Genomic DNA, 18908 nt, shown 5'->3' on the forward strand with positions numbered 1-18908 from the left:
TATCCGGTTTCCATGTAAGTCTACGGTACAAATGCGATCAAAATACAAAGTCAATAATTTTTTCTCACAAGAACAAATAGTCACAATAGGTGTATTTTATTCGTCTTATGACTGTCCATGGGTCGATTTCATGATTTATTGCATAATTTGGGCACAGTGCCAATATTTGTTCTGGACCAATGAGATACAGCTTGCGTCACTTCCGAATTACTGCGGGGAACTGAGCTACAGTAGGGGCTACAATCTGTGGTCACTGGGGTGGGAGGTGGCGTCTCTTGGCCTTGACATTGCGGCTCCGACCACGGTCCACCTGTGCGAAGTCAGAAAATGCAGGCATCCCATTTTGTAGTGGTTTCATTATAGCGTGTGCTATTTACAGCTGCATTAGACGACCATAAAATAATCCTCCTCTGAAGTTTTGCGGTGGAGTCATTTTTACTATTTCCTTTAGCCCACTTAACCAAATAATTAGTTGGCAGAAAGCATAATCAGCTAACGCTTATTTGCTATATGTGGTAGTCCAGTAGCCTATGCTAAAACAGTTCGCAACTTCGGCTACCAAGGCATTTGACTAGCTAGCTAACCCTAACCGGCAAATATTCCATCTGTCAAACGTGTTTGACGGCTTGTCAGTCGTGTACATTCCGTAAATGTCTACCTGGGCTATGCTGCACGAATGTGACAAAGCTAGAAGCTAGCAAGAAAATAATAATAATTAGAAATTCAATGTACATTATTTTTGTCTTTATGCAACAGGTGGAAAACTTGCTCTTCAAAGTGCGTTGTCATATTTACACGCCTGCAGATCAGTTATTAAAATACTTGGTAGATTTGTTAATCACCGCTGACCGTGTTAATTTTTATTCGGTAAAAAGTGACTTGCGAACGATCGGTCAGCTAGCGTCACCCAGCAAGTAAACACCACAAACGGCGATGGAGTAGTAGCAGTTAATGGCTCATTAACTGACTGTGGCGAAACCCTACGACGATAACTTGCTTGGTTAACAGCAGGTCTACCAGACAGTTATATGAAAATTAGCCTAGTCAAATCACCAGTAGTCTACACATCTCTGATTGATTGACCATCAGTGCAGTCGATGTTCCTCCCCTGTAGTTCATATTGCTAATGCGTGAGCTAACCACGGATAGCTTACCTAGCTCACTGGCAAGCTGATATGCTAGCTAAGCATATTCGTTTTGCCGAGAAACATAAATTGAAGATAACTGAACATAATTGTATTATTAATGTCATACATACAACGTGATTACATGACACAGTACAGTCACGGATGGAAATTAAACTCCGTAAACATTTGATCATATATTTTAAAACATAACGGCAGACAGTCAGCTAACCTCAAGTTCGTTCTGCAATCGTTCGTTCAGGTTGATCCGCACCGGACTGTCAATCACATTGTAAAACCACAAGACCACTTAACTCTATGGTTTTGGCTCCAAATCGAGAACATGGCCGCGCCCGCCATTGAGCTTCAAAACGTGTTTTACAGACCCACGGAGAGGCAATGGGTGACGTCACAGTAGCTTTGTCCATATTTTTTACAGTCTCTGGGTGTGCTATGTCAATGCAAATGTAGCAAGTGACATTACTGTGACAAGCTTAGTGATAGAAAATGTGCTTATTTGTGGTCATTGACATGTGCATTTATGAATGTCTACGTAGTGCTTATGAGAGGACGGTGTACTGACCATTCATAAAAGCCGTGTCTAAAGAAACACGCTGTAGAAAAGAATACCAGACCAACTTAAACATTTTTGAACTACAGCAATCAAACTGATTTAGCGGCAGTTGAGATCGTTTACTGTGTACAATCAAATCTAACAGTTTTAGTGTTGTCTGTTCCTCCCAGTAGTACGTCTAAGTGCTAGACTTAGCTGGCAGCTTGTAACCTGACAAGATGTCCGCTCTGCCTTGTACTGGCCCTCCATTAGAGTGTTGTTTCCTGATCTATGCACCCGTTTGCCTGCTGTATGTCTCTCTGGTAGAGAGCATCAGTAATGCATGATGTAATGCGTTATGTACATCTGTGAACCCCACACCTTATACATTACCCCAATATTACCATACATCTGGTTCATCGTTTACATAAACCACTGTTGAGCTTTTTTCCTCCTTTCTAAAAAAAACAAAAACACAATGAAAGAATATTTAGGTCCAATTCAATTCGGGTATTAATTTTTTCTTTTACACTTAAAGGGGACAATGAGTTTTTAAAAAATCATTTTTGGCACTTTGTGTTTTTTGATACAGATAAAAGCAGTCAATGCCAGTGGTTTCCAAACTTCTCCACAGGGACCCACAGCCAGATCAGGTATCGATGTGTTCCCCCTCAAGCACACCTGATTTCATATTATAATTATAACCCAAAATCCCAGTTTTCCGTGGTTTTGATTATAATTTCTCACAGGTGTGGAAAGAAACCTTGCTGCCATACGTAAGGAGGTCCCTGTCATGGTTGTGGCTGCGTCGTCCAACCAGTTACAGGTTGCTCACGATTGTGTCTGACAGACATCATAACACAAAAAGTTAAAATAAATCAACATTTTAAAAAAGCACTGGGTGCCGTTACAAAGGAAGCTGATTACCTCGTTCTCTTTGCTACCACATCAACGGCCATGCCTGCCACAGCAGCACAGCAGCAACTATGAGTGAAATGTACTGGAGTTCACCTGCAAGCAGAGACAAATCAAACTTAAGTGCCTCTCTGTTGTCGTTCAGTGGTGATTAAAATCAGTGTAGTATGATGGGTAAGGAACTGGGCTTGTAACCTAAAGGTCATGGGTCTGATTCCTGGGTTGGACACTGCTGTTGTACCCTTGAGCAAGGTGCCTAACCTGCATTGCTTCAGTATATATCCAGCTGTATAAATGGATGTAAAAAAAAAGAAAGTTGTGTAAGTCGCTCTGGATAAGAGTGTCTGCTAAATGCCTGTAATGTAATGCAATGTAAATGCTGTGTAAGTCACTCTGGATAAGAGTGTCTGCTAAATGCCTGTAATGTAATGCAATGTAAATGCTGTGTAAGTCGCTCTGGATAAGAGTGTCTGCTAAATGCCTGTAATGTAATGCAATGTAATGCGTTAAGGTCGCTCTGGATAAGAGGTCTGCTAAATGCCTGTAATGGAATTAATGTGACGTAAAATCTCTTCAAAATCTGCCACCTAAGTGCCCCCCGAATTTGGGAACTCATCACATTTTGTGGTTTATTAAAATAAAATCGGAACGAACAAGCCAAAATTCGCATTCAGAGCCATCCGTGATACTTCGAAGCTACCAGGGTTTAATTTCCCCTTTCTCTTCTCCCTTTAGCTCAGGGCAATAAAACAAAAAGTTCTCCCCATCCCCCCCGTGGCTCACTACACACAAAACCACATCATAATCTACCTACACTACTAATACATTTTTTTCCAGTTGTGGAAACATGTAGTGTTGACCTGTATCCCATATGTTTTATGATTTAGATTTTGTGACATAACATTAAATTATAAGCCTATACTTTTTTTATTTGTTTTTTTATTTATTTAATTTTTTACATTTGCTAATACATTATGTGTTATCATTAATAGTTTCTTCCATTTTCATGGGGTTTTTTTTCCTTAGTCTTGACCAAACCTTGTCCTTTTTATAACTGCCATCTCCTTAAAAAAAAAAAGGGGGGGGTGGTGCCCCCAACAAAGGGGTTTTTTAAGAGCAGTGCAAAGCAGACAAGAGGCCTTTTGGGGTGAAAACAGCTAGCGGGGTTTTTCTGAAAAAACCCCCTTTGTCAGCAAACATTAAAAACCTTTGACGTTTTTTAAAAACCATTGGGGAAAAACCCCCGTGATGGCAAACCCTCCAAAAAAAGGGCACTGATGTCAGAAAAATTTTTTTTTTTTGGGGGAGGGGCCCATGGCCAAAACCCCTCTGGGGGTGTGAAGACTGCGGCGGGGTTTTTCCCCGTGAGTTGCGGGGCCGGGGGGGTGAGCCGGGGGAGCCTCGGGGGACTCCGCAGCGGCCCACCCTTTTGGACCGGGCCCGGCCGCTCCCTCTCTGGAGCAAAACGGGGAATCCCCGGGGGTTTTGATTTCCACCGCCCCCAAAACAGGCCCCCCCCGCGGCCCCCCCCTACGGGGGGTCCCTCTTTTTTTCTGGGGAAAATAGAAAAAATTTTAGAAAAAAATAGGGGAAAAAATTTTAATTTTTAAAATAACCCCGGGGGTTTTACCTGAAGCTTTTCTTTGGGGTTTTTGAGTCAGTTTTTTACTCGGGGGGAAAAAAAAATTTTTGTTTTTATTTTTTGGTTTCCCCAAAAAAACTGGCCAATTTTAAAACCCCAGAATGGTTTTTTCCAAATATGTGTAAAAAAAAAACAACTTTACAAGACTTTTTTTTTTTCATTATTTTCCAAAACTTTTTAAATTATTTAAAAAACTTTAAAAAAAAAAAAAAAAAAATTTGTTCCCTCCATTTCCTTCCCCTTTTTCCAGCGGGCGTGCCATTGAGACCTTTTTTGGGGCTTACACTCCAACTTTTTTTGGGGCCGGATTGGGAGTTTTGGGGTGCCCCTTGTTTGAGGGCTGCACAGAAAAAGGGTTTTTTGGTGTGTGGGGCACGTTTTTCATTTGAAATTTTCTTCCCTTTTCGACACAAGTGTTTTATGTTTTACCCTGGTTCCGGGGCAGGGGGTTTTACTGTCACTGGGGGGGGGGCACCTCCACCGCATCTCCCTCCTTCCCCCTGGGGCCCCTCGGCCCCTTCGACCTCCCCGGACGGGGCACTAGAAAAACCACCTTTTTAGATCCCCTTTAAAGATTTTTTTTAATGCTCGACGGGGTCCCCCCCAAGGGGGGAAAAATCGGGCCCCCGGGTTTTAAAAATTTTTTCCAAAAACTAAAATAAACCAGCATTAAATTTTCCTTGTACCCCTTAAATTTTTAATTTTTGGACTTTTGGGGGCCCCCGAACGCGGGGGCTTGTTCATACACTGTTAAATTGGTTTATTGTGTGGATTAGGTTGAAAAAAAACCATATATTGTTTTTTATACCGAACTGTTTTTTGTCAAAATTGCTGATCTTAATTTAAAACTAAAGACACGATCAAAAATGAAATAAAAACTGAAAAATTTTGAACAAAAAAATTAAATTTTGAAAAATAAAAAAATTTTTTACCCTTTTTTTTTTTTCTTGGGGCCTATTTTTTTAGCTTCCAAAAGGGTTTAAGATCTTTTTTGGAAAACGGGGATAAAAATTCATTCTTTGATAAAAATTTAAAGTAAAAAGTTTTGGTACAGTCTTTTTTTTAAAAAACAAAAAAAAAAAATTTTTTTCTAAAAAAAAGGGAATTAATTTTGTTACTGTTAAGTTTCAATTTCCAAAATTTTACTTAAAACAATTTTCGTGTTAAAAAAAAAACTCACATGCCATTTTAAAAATTTTGGGAAGATTGCACAGATGTGACGCTTTTTACTTTGCGGGGGGCAAAAGGTGTGGTTGGGTCAAGTTTGTGGGGGGTGAAAGGCTTGAAGTACTCTCCGGGGCTTTTGGGGAAAATTTTCCTGGGGTTGGGGTTGGGGGGTTTGGTTCCACTGCGGCTCCGATCAGGTGGGCAGCTCCGGGGGGGGAGTGAGACACAGAGGGGGAAGCATCACGGGCGTCCCTTTTCCCCCCCGCTAAAGGGGCGAATTTTGGGAAAGGGTGGAGAGTCCTGTAGTTAAGTGAAAACAACCCAATAAAACCCCCTCGGGAAGCTACAAGTTCCCAGGGGTTAAAAATTTTTTTTTTTTGGGGCAAAAAAGGGACGGGGCACATTTCAGAGAATAAAGTCTAAAAAAATTTTTCCCCCTCAAGCGGTTCCCCAAAAATGCAGGGGGGCTTTCATACCAAATTTCAAACCCCAAAAAGGAAATGCATTTGGGTTTAAAATGACTTTAACCCCCGGATTTTTTAAACAGTAAATTTCTCATTTTTTAAAAAAAAAGCCCCACATAAAAACATTTTTAAAAAGCCCTTGGCATAAAAGGGGGCCAAAATTTCTGTGTAAAAGTAAAAATAAAAATCAGAACCCCCTATCCTAAAAAAAATTTTGGGCCCTTGCCTTTTTTTTTGGTGAATTCCATGAAAACCCCTTTTTTTGCAAACCCCAAAACAATTTGTCCGCTCCTAAAATTTTTTTCCCCCCACTTTGGAGGAGTCCGGGTGAAATTTTGCATTTAACAGAATGAAAAATGGTACAATGCATATGTATAATGATGAAATTTGTTTGTAAATGAGAGACCAATAATACAGGAATGGCTTACCTTTTACCTTCACCGATGCACCGAAAAGATTCAACAGCAAAAGCCTCTGTAAGAATATCCTCCTACACACCTCTCTACTTCTAGCTGCTACATACTTCTCTACTTCTGGCTTCCTGTTACTAGCATAACAGGAAGCCAGAAGGGGTGATGTGGTTTGTGCGCCATCTACTGGAGGGGTGATGTGGTTAGTGCACCATCTGTAGGAGGGGTGATGTGGTTATTGCACCATCTACTGGAGGGGTGATGTGCGCCATCTGCTGGTGGAGAGGGAGCGGTTTAGCTGGCCTGCTTCCACAGCTGTTAGAATTTTTCAGTGATTGTTAACTGTTTATATGCTCTACTGTACGTATGTTATTTTACTATGACTAAAAATCTATTTACATAACGTAACGTAACATAATATAACGTAAGACGAGAACAGGCCACTGCTCGTCTATTCCTACCACTAAACTGTACTTAATGCTTAGTTTATCTAAACACTAGATAGTATCTAACACTGTATCAAGCCGGGCCTTGAATAACCCCAGTGTTTCTGCCTCCACTACATGTCCAGGCAAACTATTACACACATTGACCACTCTCTGTGTGAAATTTACCCTTTTCCAGTTTCCATTTATGCCCCCTCGTTCTGCTAACCGAACTCAACTTGAATAATTTCCTGTAGTTCACTTTGCTCATCCCTTTAATAAATTTAAAAGCCGCAATCAAATCTCCCGTAAGTCTCCTTTTACTAAGCTTGAAAAGTCCAAGCATCTCAAGTCTTTTCTCATAACACTTATCTTTTATACCCGGAATCAATCTGGTTGCCCGTCTTTGGACCTTATCCAGTGCCTCTATATCTTTCTCGTAGTACGGTCCCCAGAACTGCACACAACACTCTAAGTGTGGTCTTACAAGGGTATTGTATCGGGTGAGTATGATCTCCTTAGATTTATACTCAATACTCCTGGCTATGTATCCCAGCATCCTGTTGGCTTTTTTTTTTTTACTGCTACAGCACATTGACCAGACCCTGATAGGCTTTGATCAACTATTACTCCCAAGTCTTTTTCTACATTCTAATTTTGTACCTCCCATGAAGTAATCCTGCCCTATGTTTTATTCCCCACATGTAGAACTTTACATTTAGTTATATTGAATTTAATCTGCCAGGTTTCTGCCCAATTTCTGGATTCTGTTTAAATCTTCTTGGATTACTTTAGTAGATTCCAAACTGCTGGCTAAACCTCCCAGTTTTGTATCATCTGCAAATTTAACTAGTGTACTTTCAATGTCTGTGTCAAGGTCATTTATGTAAATGAGGAAGAGCAGTGGACCCAGCACTAATCCCTGTGGAACTCCACTTCCTACAATACCCTGCTCAGAGAAGATCCCTCCTACTACTACCCTTTGTGTTCTAACCTGTAGCCAGTTCCAAACTTGGTAGCTTGGTAGCTTCCTCAAAGAATGTCAAAAGGTTTGTCATGCATGACCTTCCCTTGCAAAAACCATGTTGGCTATCCCTTAGGATGTTATTATTTTCGTACAGCTCACTCCTGTCCCAAAACGAATCCCAGCGCCCCATAAACCTGTACCCCTCTTTCCTACAAAAGGATTGTAGCCACGTGTTAAACCTCCAGGTAAAGTTCTGCTTCCCTCTGCTTGCACGTGGTACAGGTAGAATTGCAGAAATGACTACCGTGGAGATTTTGCTCCTAATCGCCTCTGCTAATTCCACAAATTTGTCCTGCAGGACCTCAAACCTGCCCTTACCCATGTCATTGGTCCCTATGTGGACCATGACAACTGGATCCCTTTCTTCTCTGGCCAGGAGCTTGTCCACGCGCTCAAGAAGATCTCCTACCAGGCAGGCCTACCTGGACACCATATATGGGAAGGATTGTATTTGTTTGAGTGAACTGCATATGCCTTTAAAAAGATAAGTGCTGTGGTTGCAACCACGTTACTAGATGCAAGATTTGCACAATTGTAAATGGTAAATTTTGGCACATTTCCTTGTGGTCATTTAGTTACATATGTTTTACCACATTAAGCTTGAGAGGCAAACTTATGGAACTCAGCGTAAGTGCTTGGTTGAGATCTTTCCTGGTTTTGTTACCTGCTGTAGCTAGCAGGATGCTTAACGATGAGAACCAACTGTCCAGTTACATTTGCCCTACAGTGTACATAAAATATTAAGTGATAAAAATGGGACAGTTCTATTTTCTGCTTGCTAGCTGGCAGAATATGCAGTAGTAAAACTGGATGAATTGGCATTACTTATTGTTTCAGGATGACATATTTTATCAGAACACATACTGTAAAGCTTACTTTAAAATCTTATGTCCCTCAGGAACACCTGAAATGGTGCAGGAGGAAGTCCATAAGCATGTGTAGGGAAATAGCTCAGTCACAAGGAAGGAAGTTGCCTATTGTTATTAGGGTGTGACACGTGATGCACATTTTCAGTCAGACCTGACCAGTTGTTTGATCGTGTCTTCATCTGCTGCACAAATCGAATAATCTATCAAGGATTACAGTGAAACAGAATTATCAAAGCGCAGGTATGTATTCATGTGGCTGTGTGCTGATTTTTAAATTATGGGTTGGTAATGTTTCAGGCATTTAGGTGTATGCTGCCACCTATTAAAAGCCATAATTTGACAACTATTGGCACAATCAAGTTGACATATTGTATATTTTAGCCTGACATTATGCTCTTTGTTTGTGCTGGATTACATTTGATGTGTTATATTGAATAGAAATAACATCATAGTATTCTTTCCATTACCTTGTGAAAGAACTGGAACTTATTGACAGCATATTTTGCGTAATATTGTGTTTATGTCGTGCAATTTATTTCTGTATATGTGATTGCTGCTCAGGGATGATGAGTAACGCTACCTGATTCTAGCTGTCATTAACAGAGTATTTTAAACACAGTCATGGGCTACTTTCAGCATTATGTGAGGACATATGGTGATATTCAATCATGAATGCACAGAAACTCTCTCTTGATTTCATGAATATTATAATTTAATGGTTTTTCAATCTGAAAGTTTCATCAGATTCAGAGGTACTAGAAATGCAGAATAAGTGGAACAGCAGTGTCAGTAATCTTGCGGCATGTGCTTAACCTGATCAAAAGTGGGAGCAAGAAAGCGCCTCTCGATATTGAAGATAAGCACTTGGGCATAGTGAGACTAAACATCTGTTTATAAAACACTCCTAAATTCAACTAAGGTGTCATTTGTATAAATCCTCCAAGGCTGAATAGGGCCCACTGAGCATATTGTTTCCTGGAGATTTTATATGATTTGTAGGAATGCGCAGTCTGCATTTCATCACTGCACAGCTTTTATAGTGGATGCCTGCCTTTAAACAACTTAGTTGTAATTTTAAAATGTCAAGGAATTATCACACATGATTGGCCTCATAACTGAAAGCAGACTGCAAGCTTTGGGAGAAACTCCATCATTTATGCAAGGGACACTCAAGCCTCACTCTAAAGGGCAGTAGGAGTGTTCCCTTTCATTTCGCCCCCTCCAACCAGGGACTGATTTACACCTGAGATTTCAGGTGAGTGGAATATCTAGCCAATCAGCATTGATCAATCAACTATCAGGTAGAAATACAGTTGTACTACGTGCCTTGAGGGTCAGATTTGAATTTCCCTGATCTGGACTCTGCATGCATCAGGGGTTATGCGTACCTGGAGTCTGAGGTTCTGGCCATGGAGAGCCACAAGGTTTACCAGTTTTTGGTTTCCTAAAACTAGCTAGCTGGTCTGACCCATGAAAGTAAAATGTTATAATCAACTGTTTTCATTAGTCAATTAAGTGCTCAGGAACATTAAGGACCTGTTGCGCCCCAGAACCAGGGTTGGGGACCCCTGAGTTATGCGAATCATTCGATCACTGATGTGATATATGGAAGATGTAGGGAAGCCACTCACTTTGCTTCAAGTAAATAAATGTGACTTGACTTGAGCAATCCCAGGTTACTTCCAGTTTTTTCCAGGTACTTCCTTGTTGCTAAAAAATTACACATCTCAGCAGATGGGCCGCAGAGTTAAAACGGGCAGAGTATGTAACAGAGTATGTTGCATATGTTAAATATTGGGTGGTGCGGTGGGTAGCACTGTCGCCTCACAGCAAGAAGGTCCTGGGTTTGAATCTCGGCTTGGGGCCTTGGACTTTGCATGTTCTCCCCCCGATTGGAGACTCTAAATTTCCCATAGGTGTGAGTGAATGGTGTTTGTGTGCCCTGCGATAGATTGACCGCCTGTCCAGGGTGTATTCCTGCCTCTCACCCAATGCACGCTGGGATAGGCTCCAGTACCCCCGGCTCAGGATAACCAGGTATAGATAATGGATGGATGGATGTTAAATATGCCATTGGGAATAAGTATTTGATCCTGTACAAAACTGTAGGTATTATAATACATCATAAAATGACATCTCTATCCTCTCTTTTCTGGCGGCTGAAGGATGCAGTGGAAAGCAATATATTCTTTCACTATTGAAGTTTCAAGGCCTATGTGATCTAGGGGCGTTGGTGCTTGTCACTCTGTTATATTTTAAATTCAGATTATAGAAGTGGCTGGTGATTTACGTGTTTTTCTTTCTGAGATGATGGTAGGGACACACTGGTAGAGAGATGTTGTAAAGTGAAGTGAACCCAGCAAATTAGCCAGCCCGGTTAAACTGTACAGTTAAACAAACCCAACAAAACAAAGCAGAAAAGCAAAACAAAAATGCTATAACTTATTTTAAATGTTTGGCATCAGTAATTTAGGCTTTTTACTTTACTGACATTTAGCAGATTCTCTTATCCAGTTACTTATAATGAAAACTGTGCAAATATGTGGGATTGAATTGCAAGAAGTGCAGACTCAACTGGCAACCTACTGTATCAACAATTCTGCTGAACATTAAACTAAGTTACACAAACAAGGACAAACCTGTCCTTACGGCCAGTAGACGACATTAAATGAACAAGAGCAAAGAACCACAGACTCCGGAAACAAAAAAGGAAATAAGCTGCACCTAATCAGGCGATAGCCTTGTGTAGGCCTACTGTATTTACTGAGACATTAATAGTCATGTGACTTTAAAATACAGCACAGGGTATTATTAATGAAAGATGAAACATTTTATACATACATTTCAAAAACATAATCTTTGGTATATAAAGTGCAGTATTTTAAAAAATGTTTTTTAATCTATCAGTTGTCATGGGTATATATATATTGTTATTTATTGTAGACTATGCTGCAGAACAAATTACCCCAAGGGGATAATAAAGACTCTAACTAACTAACTAACTGACTGACTAACTAACTAGTAGTATGTTACTTTATTAATGTATGACTGAAACCCGACACAATGCTCATGCTATTAAACGCTAATGCTGCATATGTATGTGGAATGCTGAAGCCTGTATTCAGTCAACATTTTTGTTTACTTTGAAATACAAATAAATGCAGGAAATAGTTTTTCTTCACAAACTCGGTTTAGCAGATTCATGTTCATGATTGCTGAACTCAGAAAGCTGACTGTAAAAACAAGAAAAAAAAAGAAATAGGCCTCTAAATTTAATCACAAATCCAAGTTAAGGCCTACATGTATTGTTCTTTTAAAAAATCTTTAAATGTTGATCAAAACATGCAGTTGTGTACAATTGTTAAATATTAGCAATAAAAGGCAGTATACTGTGCAGTCTTATACTATACATTGTGTTTGTGTAAACAAGAAAATATGTTTAAAAATATGTATGTCCTTTGTCTCAACAATTGGGGTTTGTTTTACTTGAACCAAATGCCTTCAGCCAAACCTGACCAAGCTTTTAACACTTTGCAGAGTTGTGTTGCATTTCACTGTTTCTGCGGTTCAGTTATAAATAACCTGAGTTGAGTTTCTTGAGGTTCAGTACACCACAATGGACTATGTTTACTGTCTTTAAAAGTGGCCCTATATCATGCAACTATTTCTTTCTCTTCCACCAGGCAAGGTCTTCCTCTGCATTCATCTGCAATGAGAACACAGGCTTTATGGTTTTATGCCATCTACTCAAATGGTACTGTTTTTATTCTGTTGTTGCTCTTTCAGCTTGTTTACAGGAAGAATATGTCTATTCACAAGTCACGTAGTAGAGGCAGAAACTTTTTCAGCTTTTCAAGACCAGGCTTGATATGGTGTTAGACACTAACTAGTCTGTAGGTACTTAGACCACTAGGTACAATATAGTCAGGAATATGGCAAGCATTGTTGGGCTGAATGGCCTGTTCTCATCATTATGTTATGTTAAGAAATGTTAAGAAAGGTCTTTTGTCCATAGTCAAACTGTAACTTGCTTTGCTACTCATTATTGAAATTAGGAGAGAGTTTGGAGATTTCACTTAATCGGTGATAAGTACACACCTCATTATTGGCACTGAATGATTCTTGTTCACTTTGACATGAATAAAAGAAAAATGCTAAATTACTTATATTTGTTGAAGCCAAAATGGATTTGATTTGGGTGTTGGTGGTATTCCAAAAAAAAAAAAAAGACACAACTGGCCTTGGTGGTTACAGTGAGCCTATGCTTTTCAGCCAATAATATGTTAAAAGCTCAGGCTTGCCTAATTCAGTCAAGGTGATTGTAGCTACAATATCTGAAAGATGATGACTTTCTGCAGTTGCCTGTGGCATACATGGGGCGGAAGTGCAGTATAATGGGTAAGGCGCTGGGCTTGTAACCTAAAGGTCACAGGTTCAATTCTCAGGTAGGACACAGCTGTTGTACCCTTGAGCAAGGTACTTAATCTGCATTGCTTCAGTATATATCCAGCTGTATAAATGAATGCAATGTAAAAAAAAAAAAAAAAAGTTGTATAAGTCGTTCTAAATAAGATCATCTGATAAAGGCCTGTAATGTAATATTCAAATTTATTTTGAAATATAAATGTAGCAAACTGAGTGCTACCGCTCGTTTGAGAGATGAGAGAGAGACAAGTTCTTTTTCAGGACGCGACTGCGTCTTTTTATTTTCCGGCCGCCACGCGGCTTTCTGTTCGCAATACGCAATACACAATACACAATACACAAGGTATCGGTTCCAATTCACGGCTGACTGCCCGTCAGCTCTTCTTCCTCCTCCAGTTCTCTCGCTTCTCTCTCCGTCGAGCCGCTTTTAAACGTCCAGGCTCACTGTCGAGGTAATCAGCACATTGTCAATCAATCAAACAATTAACTATCCGTGCTGATTAATACACCCCAACAGCCGTGGCGCAGAGTTCCGAGAGCCGCCCCGCCCACTCTCTCTCTGCAGCCAACGCAAAACCACGCCCACCCTACCACATACCCCCACCGCCCGACTTAGGCCGGGAGCCATCCGGCCGATGACCGACCCCCCCCCACCCCCTTCGGGCGAGAGAGGAAGTCCGCCACCACCATCTGCGCCCCGGCCTATGAACCACCTTAAAATTAAAGGGTTGTAGAGCCAGATACCACCGGGTGATTCGCGGGTTGGTATCCTTCATGCGGTGGAGCCATTGGAGGGAGCGTGGTCCGAACAGAGGGTGAATGGGCGACCCAGCAGGTAGTAGCGCAGGGACCCGACCGCCCACCGGATGGCAAGGCACTCCTTTTCTACCGTGCTGTACCTCGCCTCCCGCTGGGATAGTTTGCGGCTGAGGTACAGCACCGGGCGGTCGACTCCCTCCACCTGCTGGGTCAAAACAGCCCCCAGCCCTCTGTCCGATGCGTCGGTCTGCAGGATAAAAGGAAGAGAGAATTAGGGGTGAACAAGAGCGGCTCCCCGCAGAGGGCTTCCTTTACCCTCTCAAACGCTCGCTGGCACGGCTCCGTCCACTGGACCGGATCTGAGGCACCTTTGCGAGTTAAATCAGTCAAGGGGCTGGTCAGCTGTGAAAACGCCGGAATAAACCGTCTATAGTAGCCGGCCAACCCCAAGAACCTCCTTACCTCTTTTTTCGTCTTGGGTCGTGGACAGGTCGCAATCGCCGCGGTTTTATCCACCAGAGGTCGCACCTGTCCACTTCCCAAGTGGTACCCCAAATACCGTACCTCCGCTCGGCCAATCGCACACTTCTTTGGGTTAGCCGTGAGCCCCGCCTGCCTCAAGGACTCGAGCACCGCCCCCACATGCCGCATATGCTGTGCCCAGCTGCTACTGTGGATGATAACATCATCCAGATAGGCAGCAGCATACGCAGCATGCGGACGCAGCAGCCGATCCATCAGGCGCTGGAAGGTGGCTGGGGCCCGAAAAACCCAAACGGAAGTGTTCGGAATTGGTACAAACCGTCCGGAGCGGAGAAAGCCGATTTCTCTTTGGACTTTGCAGACAAGGGAATCTGCCAATAGCCCTTAGTCAGATCCAGTGTCGAGAAAAAACGAGCCGTGCCCAGCCGATCCAGGAGTTCGTCGACCCTAGGCATAGGATAGGCATCAAAATGTGACACAGCATTCACTTTCCTATAATCCACACAGAACCGAATAGAGCCATCCGGCTTACTTACCAGCACGATGGGGCTATTCCAAGCACTGTGGGACTCCTCTATTACACCCAACTCCAGCATGGCCTTTATTTCTGCCTGCACCAATTTCTTTTTGTGCTCCGGCAGTCTATAGGGCGGGAACGTACCGTTACTCCCGGGGGGTGTCGATATGGTGGTGTATGAGGTTCGTGCGTCCTGGTAGGGGAGAAAACACATCCGCAAACCGTTTTTGCAACATGGCAAGGTCTGCTCTCTGACTTGGCGAGAGGTGGCTATCTGAAAGGGGTGGGGTCTGATTAATTGAATTTACTACCTCCGGCCCCAGCTCGTCCCTCTCCTGATCCACCGTTACCAGAGAAACAGCCACCACCTCTTTCCAGGCTTTTAATAAATTGAGGTGATAAATCTGTTTCGCTCCCTCTCTATCAGCACGCTCCACCTCATAGTCAACCTCCCCAACTCGTCGTGTGACCACGAAGGGCCCTTGCCACTTGGCGAGTAATTTTGTACTGGAGGTTGGAAGTAATACCAGGACTTTATCTCCCGGCGAGAATTGACGTAGTTTCGTCCCTCTATTGTAGTGCCTCTGCTGACGTTCCTGAGCCTCGAGCAAATTCTCCCGTGACAACCGACCCAGTGTATGGAGTTTTGCTCGCAGGTCCATAACGTATTGCAACTCATTTTTGCTGGGGCTTGGACCGTCCTCCCAGCTTTCTTTAACTAGGTCCAATATTCCCCGAGGTTTTCTACCGAATAACAGTTCAAAGGGAGAAAATCCCGTGGAGGCCTGGGGAACCTCCCGCACTGCAAATAATAGAGGGACTAACCACTTATCCCAATTTCGGCTATCGTCGTGAATGAACTTTCGAATCATGGACTTCAGAGTTCTATTAAACCGCTCCACAAGCCCATCTGTTTGGGGATGGTATACACTGGTTCTAATAGAGCGGACGCCCAGTAATCCGTATAGCTCATTTAGTGTACGTGACATAAACGAAGTGCCCTGATCAGTCAGAATCTCTTTCGGGATTCCGACCCGGAGATAATTTGAAACAGAGCTTGCGCAACACTCTTAGCTGAAATATTGCGCAACGGCACTGCTTCGGGATACCGGGTCGCATAATCCACCAAGACCAACACGAAACGGTATCCCTGGGTGCTCCGTTCAAATGGCCCGATGAGGTCCATAGCAATTCGGTCAAAGGGAACCTCTATTAAGGGTAGTGGGCGCAACGGCGCTTTTGGGGTGGCCGGGGGTTCACTAATTGACATTCGGGACAGGACGCACACCACCGACGTACGTCCGCCCAAATGCCCGGCCAGTAAAACCGAGCCATTATTCGGTGTAGTGACTTATCATACCCTAAGTGCCCCGCCATGGGGTTGTAATGAGCCGCCTGGAAAACCATTTCCCGGCGGTTTCTGGGTACCAACAACTGGGTTGTTTCTTCACCGGTCTGAGCGTCACGACACACTCGATACAACCTGTCCCTAATAATAGAAAAATAAGGGTGAGAGAGTACTGCATCGGGGCGCACCTGCTGACCATCAATCCGCATCACTTGGTCATAGGCAAAGCGTAAGGTGTCGTCCCGAGACTGCTCGAGTGGGAAATCCTCCGCGGTTGGAATACAGGACCCCGGGGAGTCTCAACCGGAGGCTCGCCTGGGTCCCTCCCGCCCCGGCCGTGTCGGACGGCCCTGCGTCACCACCGTCAACAGCACACACGTCACACTTCCCTATCGGTCGTGATCGCAACCCCAGTATGTTTCTAGAGACCTCCCTAAACCCCGCCCAATCAGTACCCAAGATTAGGGGATGCGCAAGCCGGGGCTAACCGCAGCCTTCACAATATGCGTTTTTCCTGGTAACAAATTTCCACGGGTACTACCGGATACTTGTGCACATCTCCATGCACACACCGAATGGAAACCCAGGGTGCCTTTACCAATGCCTCGGTTCGAACCAGGTTTTGCTGGATCAGGGACTGCATAGCCCCTGAATCCAACAGCGCCCGGTGTTCACTCCCTTGCACCCTTACCGGGATGCAGTACGCTCCCTCCTGATCGGGAGCGGAAGTGGGCGGCCCGACCACCCGGACCACCTGCCCCACTTCCATAAGTGGACAATCGCGGCGCAGGTGACCCAGCTGTCCGCACCGCCAACACCCCGGTCCGAGCGTCTGAGGCGCCCTCTGCGAGCCGGAGCCCCCCGCCACTGAGCCTGGACCTGGAGAGGGAATCGGAAAAAGGGGGATTAGTTGGAGGCAAGGGAGGGGGCAGAGCCCGGGGACAGGGAAGGGGCCAGCCCGAGGAGGGGGTCTCCTCCTAGGCGCCGGTTCCGGCCGTGCTTGCTGCTGGGCGCTGGGGTATAGCACTAAGTGGTCCTCCGCCAGGGTAACCGCCCCCTCTAGGTTGGTCGGGCGATGGCAGCGCACCCAATTGGCCGTTCCCTCCGGCAACCCTTCCAGGAACTGTTCCAGTATAACCTGCTCCACCACGCCCCCGGCGGACCGGGTCTCTGGCTGCAGCCAACGCCGGGCCATGTGGGTCAGCCTTTGGGCGTATGCGAAGGGACGGTCCTCCGCCACCAGTTTCGCCGTCCGGAACCGGCGCCGGTAATCCTCCGGGCTGCAGCCCAGCCGGTCCAGGATCGCCCTCTTCACAATCTTGTAATCCGCCCGGGCTCCGGGCGGCAGTCCATGCGCCGCCTGCTGGGCTTCCCCAGTTAAAAGGGGCAGGAGGTGTACAACCCACTCCTCGTGGGGCCACTGACACGCCTCCGCTGCCACCTCAAAACTTTCCACGAAGGCCTGGATGTCATCGTCGGCGGTCATTTTTGGTATGTGGATCCGGAGAGGGGATCGGGACGGCGGGTCCCGGGAGCTGGTTTCCCCGGCGGCAGCCAGCTGTCGCAGCGCCTGGGTCTGGAGGGAGGCTTGTGCACGCAGAGCCTCCATCTGCTCTGCGTGTACGGCCGCCTGCCGCTCCTGCATCTGGGCCATCCCCTCCAGCATCCTCGCCAGCGCTACGAGAGGCTGCGCCGTCTCGCTTCGGTTTGGGTCCATCTCTGACCTTCTCTCTCTCTCTCTTCCTGCCGTCTCCCCGTACGGGCCACCACTGTAGCAAACTGAGTGCTACCGCTCGTTTGAGAGATGAGAGAGAGACAAGTTCTTTTTCAGGACGCGACTGCGTCTTTTTATTTTCCGGCCGCCACGCGGCTTTCTGTTCGCAATACGCAATACACAATACACAATACACAAGGTATCGGTTCCAATTCACGGCTGACTGCCCGTCAGCTCTTCTTCCTCCTCCAGTTCTCTCGCTTCTCTCTCCGTCGAGCCGCTTTTAAACGTCCAGGCTCACTGTCGAGGTAATCAGCACATTGTCAATCAATCAAACAATTAACTATCCGTGCTGATTAATACACCCCAACAGCCGTGGCGCAGAGTTCCGAGAGCCGCCCCGCCCACTCTCTCTCTGCAGCCAACGCAAAACCACGCCCACCCTACCACAATAAACATTGACACATAAATGTGACTGTTTTTTTTTTTGTTTACACTTACTTGAGCTCAATTAGTTAATCAGCGAGATACAAAGACACAGATTAACTTTTCTAGTTTAGAAAGAGACTAAAATGGCTGACCATATACATTTTGGCTAATTTGGAAAAAATGTTGCCAAGAAATTCAGAAACAAATCTAGGAGTAAAAACGACAAAAAACTAAAATATTTACATTACATTTATTTAGCAGACGCTTTTATCCAAAGCGACGTACAAAAGTGCATATCATGGTCATTGGACAACTACAAAACACAGGTTTGATAAGGTACAATACTCATTTTGTACAGCTATTTCTAGCCAAGAACACAATTTACACCATTTTAAAGTCTGTATGTAACATAATCTCATAATGTCACACTGTGATTGTGTTTTTTTCCAGTGCTAAATGTGCACGCGGCTTCATGGACTGCAGAAATACCACAAACAATATCAGCACTGCAGGGGTCCTGTGTCGTGGTTCCCTGCAAGTTCAATTACCCAGATCCCCCAAAAAAGCCTCCAGCAATGACAGGAATATGGCATATGACCAACTACCAACTCATTTACCACCCGGACACAAAGTGATG

The 18908-nt window shown here is 44.3% G+C and overlaps 3 long non-coding RNA genes across 4 annotated transcripts in view; 2 read left to right on the plus strand and 1 right to left on the minus strand.

The window, feature by feature from the left end:
- Positions 1-7336, minus strand: part of LOC135241614 (uncharacterized) — a 130311-nt gene extending 122975 nt beyond the window's left edge. Inside the window, exon 1 of the long non-coding RNA XR_010326056.1 lies at positions 6294-7336. This is a non-coding gene — a long non-coding RNA (uncharacterized LOC135241614). The remainder of the gene's footprint in view (positions 1-6293) is intronic.
- The window catches only part of LOC135241569 (uncharacterized), a 30129-nt gene extending 11227 nt beyond the window's left edge, over positions 1-18902 (plus strand). For both annotated transcript variants that reach the window (XR_010326043.1, XR_010326041.1), the window contains exons 5-6: positions 12280-12350; positions 18722-18902. This is a non-coding gene — a long non-coding RNA (uncharacterized LOC135241569). The remainder of the gene's footprint in view (positions 1-12279; positions 12351-18721) is intronic.
- Positions 1-18908, plus strand: part of LOC135241633 (uncharacterized) — an 86492-nt gene that overhangs the window by 53089 nt on the left and 14495 nt on the right. The gene's annotated exons all lie outside the window — the stretch shown is intronic.

Source organism: Anguilla rostrata, chromosome 1, assembly GCF_018555375.3.
Source record: "Anguilla rostrata isolate EN2019 chromosome 1, ASM1855537v3, whole genome shotgun sequence".
Taxonomy (NCBI): Eukaryota; Metazoa; Chordata; class Actinopteri; order Anguilliformes; family Anguillidae; genus Anguilla; species Anguilla rostrata.